At 39.9% G+C, this 8,636-nt stretch overlaps 1 long non-coding RNA gene across 1 annotated transcript in view; it reads right to left on the bottom strand.

Moving 5' to 3' along the window:
• Positions 1–367: 367 nt before the first annotated feature.
• The window catches only part of LOC117283169, a 214,995-nt gene continuing 206,726 nt past the window's right edge, over positions 368–8,636 (bottom strand). Inside the window, exons 2-3 of the long non-coding RNA XR_004514181.1 lie at positions 683–888; positions 368–590 (exon numbers count right to left, since the gene is read on the bottom strand). This is a non-coding gene — a long non-coding RNA (uncharacterized LOC117283169). The remainder of the gene's footprint in view (positions 591–682; positions 889–8,636) is intronic.

Consider the following 8,636-nt stretch of genomic DNA (forward strand, 5'->3'; position numbering starts at 1 on the left):
GTTGTAACATTTCCAGCGCGGTATGCACAGGGATTGGTGTCTTATGTGGATTCTGCCGCTTCAATTCTAACAGCTGTCCGTGACTGCTTAAGGAGCAGATCTTGGCAAACAGTAATCATGACCGAGCACAGATGAAAAAGTAAATAAATTATAGTAGATGCTCTTACACTGTTACAAACTTATACAATTGATTAAATATAAGCATTAAAGTAAATTCCTGTGGAATAAAGTGGGGGGGGGGATAAAAATGCATATAGCTTTTGCTCCTCCTTTTCTCCTTATAATCTCTTCGATTTTTAAAACTTTAAAAAGAAAACTTATTATAAAGAATATACAGACTTTTGCGGATACATGAGCTAGTCTTCCCATCATCTTACATTCGAAGAAACATGGATTCATTTAGTGTGACGTCGTAAAGTAAAGAGATAAACAAACCCTAATTTTATGTTCCGAATAACAAAGAACATCAGATGGAAGTTGAAGGAACGGCCTCTTTCCTTTTCATAGTTTCTTATGCTGGAATATGAAGCAGATTTTTTTACTGCTGTTTCCACCCTCTTCTTCTGGTAAAGCAGGAGAGTGAAGAGAGCCTGCAGAAAGGAACAGTTCGGGGTTATTCTAGGCTACACCGTGCTGCACTACATTATCCTTAATGATGCAGCCCTTATTCCTCCACCGTTACCTCTGAAGGGAAGGTTGAACGACGAGAAAAAGATTTGGGCGCTCTTCAGTTCTAGTCTGATACAAAACTCTTCAAATTGTTCCATCATGATGGCTTGGCCCCGCCCACTAAGGGATGTTAAAAACAACTTGAATTATGGTACGAAACGACAGTTTCATACTTGCTGCTGGAGTCTGGAGCGCGGGAGATGGCAGCGTTCACAGTAGCTAACGGAAAGAAGAAACACATAAAGCTTAACACGAACGTTTGAACATGGAAGAGAAAGAAAGAAATTATTCCGGTAAACTACGTGTATGGTAGAGACCTTGCGACGAGCTGATCACCCGTCTAAGGAGTCCTACCGTATGTCTAAGATCTAGAAAAACAGAAGTGAAGGGAGAAGTTCATGGAGGCAGGCCTAGGCCCACTGGGGCTGTAGTGCCAAAGGGGAAAAAACTACGTGTATGAAAGAAGGAGGGACTGGAACCTATTTTCGTGACTTAAAACGTCCAGTCAAGACACACTTTGAAGAAAGCAGTCGTCTGGGATGTGGCACCGTGTAGATGTGATGTTATGTGATGTTAACCGACGTCTCGGAGGAACGTATTGCCTCCATTTTCAGGGTAGAAGGAAAAATAAGAAATCCGCAAGCGAAAAGACCGTGAGAACCGGTACAAGCAGTCTTCTTGTACCGGTTCTCACGGTCTCTTCGCTTGCTGATTTCTTATTTTTCCTTCTACCCTGAAAATGGAGGCGACACGTTCCTCCGAAACGTCGGTTAACACCATATCTACATGGTACCACATCCCAGAAGACTGATTTCTTCATAGTCACCGCCGTGAAAACCTCAACTCTTACAAGACACACTTTCTTTCCAGCCTGCAAATGTACATGTTAAATTCTATATACTGCAATGGAATGTGGGAATTATGAAAGCAACACCTTTAAATAACCGCCGCTTTATACCATACTTTCCCTATTTTGAAAAAATAGAAGTAGGCTTGTGCGATTACCATGCTGTTTATGTGTGTATTCTCACATTAACCTTAGAATGGTTGAACCAAATTTTATTAAACTTGGTATGTCTGTCATGACACTATACCACGATGCTGTGTGCCTATATGTGTACCGCCTATCGTTGTTAGACAACGGCTCGTTAAAATTTTACAGCTGGAGAGAAGACACACGAAACAAAAGAAAAGTTGGAGGCGTCGTTTTTTTATGTGGCTCTTGTATAATATTAAAGGAAAGTAGGAGCCTAATTATTCCCACGATTTCTTTATTATTATTATAATAATGTCTATTGCAAACACAATTAAAATGTATGGCTTTATAACAAAGACTGTACAAATGTACCTAATAAGATACGATAGAATTCATTATTTCCGCTACACTATTTAGGTTAACGTAAGTTTAATATTGTCATAAATTTTATCCAGCAAATCTACTCACATAGACCACTACATGGCTTCTGCAGACTACTATCAGACTTACATTTCAAGGACATTTATGACCCTACCATACGTAATACAACCTTCGGAGTTAAACTAAAACGCCATTTACTTCATCATATTATTAATTTTAAATACTTTAATGATTTACTATTACATTTAATTAAAATCGCTCAGATATATTAAGGAATATAAACTATGCAAGGTTTCCTTTAAGGGCCTCCTCTGTAGTCTAGTGGTCAGAGTTCCTGGCTACAGATCCAGAGGTTCCGGGTTCGATTCTCGGCGCTACAGGATTTTCAGAAAAGTAGTGGGTTTCGAACGGGGTCCACTCAGACTCGTGAGGATAATTGAGAAGCTACTTGAATGGAAAAGTAGCGACTCCTGTCTAGAAAACCGAAATTAACGGCTGTGGGAATCCGTTGCGCTGACCACGCGACACAATCTATCAGCTAAAGTTGGCACTAACTTCGCCGAAAAGCGACGGTCACTCGGTCGGTATAGTTCGCTTGTGGACTAAAAGCCAAGGAGATTTTTCAAAGGTTTCCTGTAACAGTATTTTCCCATAAAAATTGCCATTTAAAGCTACACTATGTTGAGTTGCAAGATAATTTATACATTAAAAGTTGGATACAAATCATGGCAATTACAGAAAATATTTATTTATTTTTATATGTTTGTAATAAAAATGACGAAGTCGTGTCCTGAACTGGTTCTGCAGAATATTGTGTTATATTGACGGTGTTATATCAGAGCAGGTGAAAGGCATTCTGTTACTTAAACAGCTGGTACAGATCGTCTGGTCTAAACATTCCCCGTCTTACGATGAATCTGACAGTTGATCAGAGTGTTCACGGGAACTCGTCACAGATACGATTATCTATTCAGAGATAGGCCACTATATTATTTGTACCTAAAATCCTTTCAGTATCATACTTCCATTTATACCAAATTCCAGGCTTTGCAAACTATTTTTATGCAGGTGTTATCTGCCCCTTCTCTGCTCTACGTTTCACAAATATCATCCCTCTTGTTCTGATCACCCTGTTCTTTGATGAAGAGTAAGGCTTAAGCAGAGAGCAGTCTTCTGGGATGTGGCACCGTGTAGTTGCACCTGCTCCCACCGGTTCTTCGCCTGCGGACTTTCTTATTTTTTCTTCTACCATGAAGATGGAGGCGAAACTTTCATCCGAAAAGTCGGTTAACACAATATTTATACAGTTCCACATCTTAGGAAGCTATTCTCTTCATAGTCACAGCAGTGGAAACCTCAAATCTTACAAAACTGAAGTAGTTTTCGTTGCAGCCTTCTCCTATTTCCTACATATTTGGTCGAATATTCGCCTCACCACCTTGTTGTATTTACTCACAATATACACTTATCCTCTAAATGAGAGACAGAATTTCACAACCATGTAAAACAACGGGTAAAATTATTGGCAAATGCGTTATATTTGAGATCACGAAATTCTCTTATTTATTGTGTTTCCATTAGATATATTTTGTTCAGAAAAAGTCAGATTACAATATATTGTGTGTGTTTGCTCGCATAAGAGTGTGTGTAGAGAGAAAAATGAACTCCAACTTTTTGTCTCACACAGCACTTTTCCCGAGGAGAAATACGCCACACCATAAATAAAGCATATATTATCCAATATATGAACAAAACTAAATGCAGTTTTCGTAGGAATTATCTTCACTTTCCTTCATTCTACTCCGCGCCATGCACAGCTCACATTTATACTTTTAGTTTAAGTCATACGGAGGGCCTAAACCTGCAGTACATACTTTAAGGCAGTTATGTTCATGTTTCGATGGTTTTGAGATTAAGAATTTTTACGATAGGGAGACGAGAATACCAATCACGGTGGCAACGCGGTCTAAGGCGTGAACTGTCTTCGTCCTCTCGAACACTGGGATCGTGGGTTTGAATCCCAGTCGAGGTATGGACGGAGTGATCCCCCGTCTAAGGAGTCCTACTGGCTGTGCATAGGATTACGAAATTGAAAGAAGCGGCCAGGGACCAACAGAGAGCTCTAGAGCCACTGATGAATAAATGAATGAATATAGAGAGACGACATTAATGTGGAAAGCAAATTGATCGCGTGTAACTTATTCTTCATTCAGTTACAGGAGTTAGAAATAAATTCTATCGACGTCATGTCAAATTTCCAGTCGGATGTGTGTGATCATGATTATTCTATATGACACAGAAATGTGCAGAGGGACTAAGAAGGACATGAAGATGTCATGACCAAAGAGAGAAAGAAAAAGAGCGAAGTGAAGAAGTGCCTGTACCTTATATTTAAACATATTTTTAAAAGCATGCACTTTGACACGCGCTCTCCATAGAAGGGATTATAAATGATAAGCTTACATTTAAATTCAAGTATTTATTGCGATAAGATCAAATGTTTGAAGAGTTTATTCAAATAATCTCACTGAATTATTCATAATCTTAAGTAAAATTGTATTTAAATTACATTTACATAGGCCTGTGTTTGATCTGTAATTAAGGTGGAAGGGAACTTGGTTTAAGTATTACTCAGAATGGGTATCTTCAGTAATTTTAGCTTGTGTAAGGGACCCCATTTTTAATTTTTTATACGTAAGTGAAGAAATTCACTAGTACCTTAACTAGCAATGTTTAATAATTTAAAGTAATATAAAGCATAAAAGCTACCTAACAAGTTCCGATCCAGACACCAGCTGGAAATCATGTAGGTCCTCTCATAAAGCTTCAGCAGATTTGCTTTAAAACAAGGTACGAGTAAAATGCTGTCCTATGCTTAACTAATTAAACGTTACGCCATGAAGGCGTACGGGGGAGTGGATGTAACGATCCACATTTTCTTGACCTCGGCACGAATTGGAAGTGAGTGGTCGGCTTCACTCACCGGCCGCTTTACCCCCAGAGAAAGAGCCCCAGGTACCACTTGTATAGGAGGCTGGGGGGCCCCAGAGCCAGTCTGGACGACGTGGAGAAGATATAATTCCCAACCCTAAATGAACTCGAAATCTGAACCCTCGGTCGTCCAGCCCGTAGCTAGTCGCTATACCGACTAGGCTATCCCGGATGAGTTTTGCTTTAACAGAGACATAAACTGTTAGATTGCATTTTGCGGTGTGTACGGTAGTAACAACGAAGAGGCATTACATTTTTTATATGACAAGATACCAGCGTGAAAGAAAGTGGCGGGTTTAATACTGAAATTAATACTGCCATCTTCTTTCACGCTAGTATCTTGCTCAGCTTGTTCGAGCCTGAAGACAGAGTCCATATATTCCTCCTAAACATCGGTTGACTTATAACGGACTACACGACGTTAGAAGATAGTGTTCTTCATAGCCACCGCTGTGAGAACCTCAAATCTTACAATACATAATTTCTTATTGCCTTATCATAAATCTTTATTTTTTTTGTTATATATCATGACTCCGGTTGAAGACAACAATAGATCTTAAGAAATAGGATGTGAGGATGTACACTGCACTTACAGTGGCTCGGGACAGAGTTAGTGACAGGCACTTGTGCACGTGTTAATGAAACTTCGGGTTACATAAAATGTTTATAATTTCTCGAATTGCTTAGCAGCTGTTATCATCTATGAAGAAGTCGGCTGCGTGCAGTTGCTTGTTGCTATTATGCATAATTTACTGATATACCTTTAGATCTGCCTCCAAGTACGGAATGTTAAATTTGAGTTTTAGAATGTCTACATTATGTAATGAAGAGAAAAGAATATGAAGTAGACAGTATGTGGGCCGCGCCATGGCTCAAGCGGTTAGTTGCTGGCTTCGCATTGCGCCGGCCCGTGTTCGATCCCGGGTCTGGTAAAGTGGGATTTGTGGTGGACAAAGTGACTCTGAGATAGGTTTCTCCGAGTACTTCGGTTTCCCCTGCCAATCTTCATTCCACCAATTACTCCACAATCACCCTCACCTATCATCTGGGGCTGGTACAATAGGCCAGAAGTGGCTGCAGTACAAGGGACTTAGTCCCACCCCACTAGCAATAAATAAAAGTAGACGGTAACAGCAAAGAGAGAAAGAAATGGCGTAGAAAGGGGAATGAGGATAGAAATACAGAGGAAGGCAAGCTACAGTAATTGCAGAGATACTTTGTTTTGAGCTGCAGAATTTTACTTATTTAACATAGTTACGAGCATTGATGCAGGCTGCTTCTATTGGCGACACAGCTATTACCACCCTAACCACTAATACAATAATATCTACCACCCCAACCACTACTACCACAACCACTGCCGAGACAGACAGAGTGCGTAATATGATGTAACAGTTTATCGTACCATAAGTGAACAATGCACAGCACAGTTTCCAAACAAATCCGTTGATATTCGAATTCGATAACGATTGACCGGGTTTCTCTTCACGTCAGGGCATGGGCAATCAAGCCTCTTCTCATTTCGCATTCCAATTGCCTTTTTCCAAGTTCTTGCATGATCTTGTCGCGCTTTTTACTTATTCTGTTTCGGTATTCTTTCATTGGTCGTTCTATGTGAATGATTTACCTGCTTTTGTCTGTGTTCCTCTATTTCATTCATTCACTCTTTACATTTCTAGCTCTTTCCTAATCTTTTCATTGTTGATGTGGTCTACATTAAGGCAGTCTTTAACTGCAATTACGTACCTCATGCGTCGAGTTTCTTTGCTTGTGGGAATATTGGTCGGGGCGCGAAGCTGACCACTCATCTCCATTTACCTAGAACTAAATTTAAGTATGCGTGGAGTTACACCTCTATATCTCGTTATTCCTTCATAACCCCATGCTTAATACAGTACAAGTAAAAAAAGGTAAAGTTATCCCTGTAAAAGGCCGTGAAGGCCCATAGGGTTTGAGACGTCGAGGTTCCCACATTCTCTCTAGACAGTCGGCTCACAGATGGTGGTGAGGTTGTCAGCCTTACGCCCGGCAGCCCTTTATCCCCAGGAATTCCTGGTACTCATTTCTGTTAGAGACTGAGTAGACCCCAGGGGAATTGTGCGACTGGAAGGATTAGATTAATTTAAAAATCCAATGACCTCATCGGGAATCGAACCAGCGACCTTCCGGCTTGTAGCATAGTGCTTCAATCAACTAAGCTATCGCGTGTCCCCCTGACAGACAAATATTCGCCAAAATAGAATTAACTGGATAATTGTTAGTGTAGGATATCCAAAGTAACTTTTGTTCAGATTTCATAAGGAATTTTGAGAAAGAAGCAGGTGAACTGACAAGCACACACGACTACACATGCTTCATGTGGACTCTTTACGAAATCATGTTTTACATTTCATGCAAATAATAACATCAGAACAGTTATTTTTTTAATTCTTAGGTCTTCTTATTGCAAAATTAACTCTTAAACCCTGATTTTCATCTTTAAATCTGTTTTATTTCCTCCTCTGAGGAGAGGGAGGAAATATGTGCCTTCATTTCATACATTAGAAGTTATTTAGCCTATGTTTGCATCAGTTTAAAAACTTTTATCAGAAAAAGCTGCTCAGAAATTGTTGGTTTGTGCAGCAGTCCCATGGCGGTGGTTCTGAAGGCTATGACAGTATAGTCTGCAATTCCAATTTGTTTGGAAACTGCAGAATATATTTATCGTAAAAGAGTCGTTGAAATCACTTTGAAATATTCCACTAGCAATAAACAGATAACTAGATCCATAGAGTCAGAGAACCTGCAGACTCCGTACCGTTATAATACAAGACAGTCCGTGCTCGCAATTCTGCCACTAATTCACTCCACACTCGCCCCAGCGACGAGATCAACTTGCATATGTGCTTCTCATACACAGGAACTACTGGCCTATTGTACCAGCCCCAGATGATAGGTGAGGGCGATTGTGGAGCAATTGGTGGAATGAATATTTGCAGGGGAAACCGAAATACTCTGAGAAAATCTGCCCCAGGGCCACTTTGTCCACCACAAATCCCACTTGACCAGTCCCGGGATCGAACCCGTGCCGGAGCGGTGGGAATCCAGCGACTAACCGCTCGAGCTATGGCGCGGCCATCTAACTAACTAACTAAGATCCCTACAATTTGTTCCTATCCTGAGTCAAATTAATTCAGTTAATACCATTCCATTCGATTTATCTACGGTCCATTTGAATATCATCCTTCAAGTAACCACATAGTTCAATTTCCCTGAAGATAGCGAGATGCCGAGACATGAGGGGCATACTAGAGTATAGGTTCTATAGATGTGATTATTATATGGAATGAGGAGAGATTAGGATGCTATAGCAATTGATACAACACAATAGATTCAAACATATATTATTGTGGACAAATTAAAATTTTCTCAATCACATGAAAATTCTTCGAAGGCACTAAGGTGCCCAAAGGCTATCGCCATTGCACAGCTTTATTGGGTTTTTACGCATTTCAAGCTTCTCCTGCAGCTTATATGAAACGCAGTACTTAGTTTTCAACAGAATTTTTTTTTTTTTTTTTTTTTATCTCCCCTTTTTTTTTTTTTATTCTGTTTTAATACTTTTATCATAATTATTTTA

Source organism: Cryptotermes secundus, unplaced genomic scaffold, assembly GCF_002891405.2.
Source record: "Cryptotermes secundus unplaced genomic scaffold, Csec_1.0 scaffold506, whole genome shotgun sequence".
In the NCBI taxonomy this organism is placed as follows: Eukaryota; Metazoa; Arthropoda; class Insecta; order Blattodea; family Kalotermitidae; genus Cryptotermes; species Cryptotermes secundus.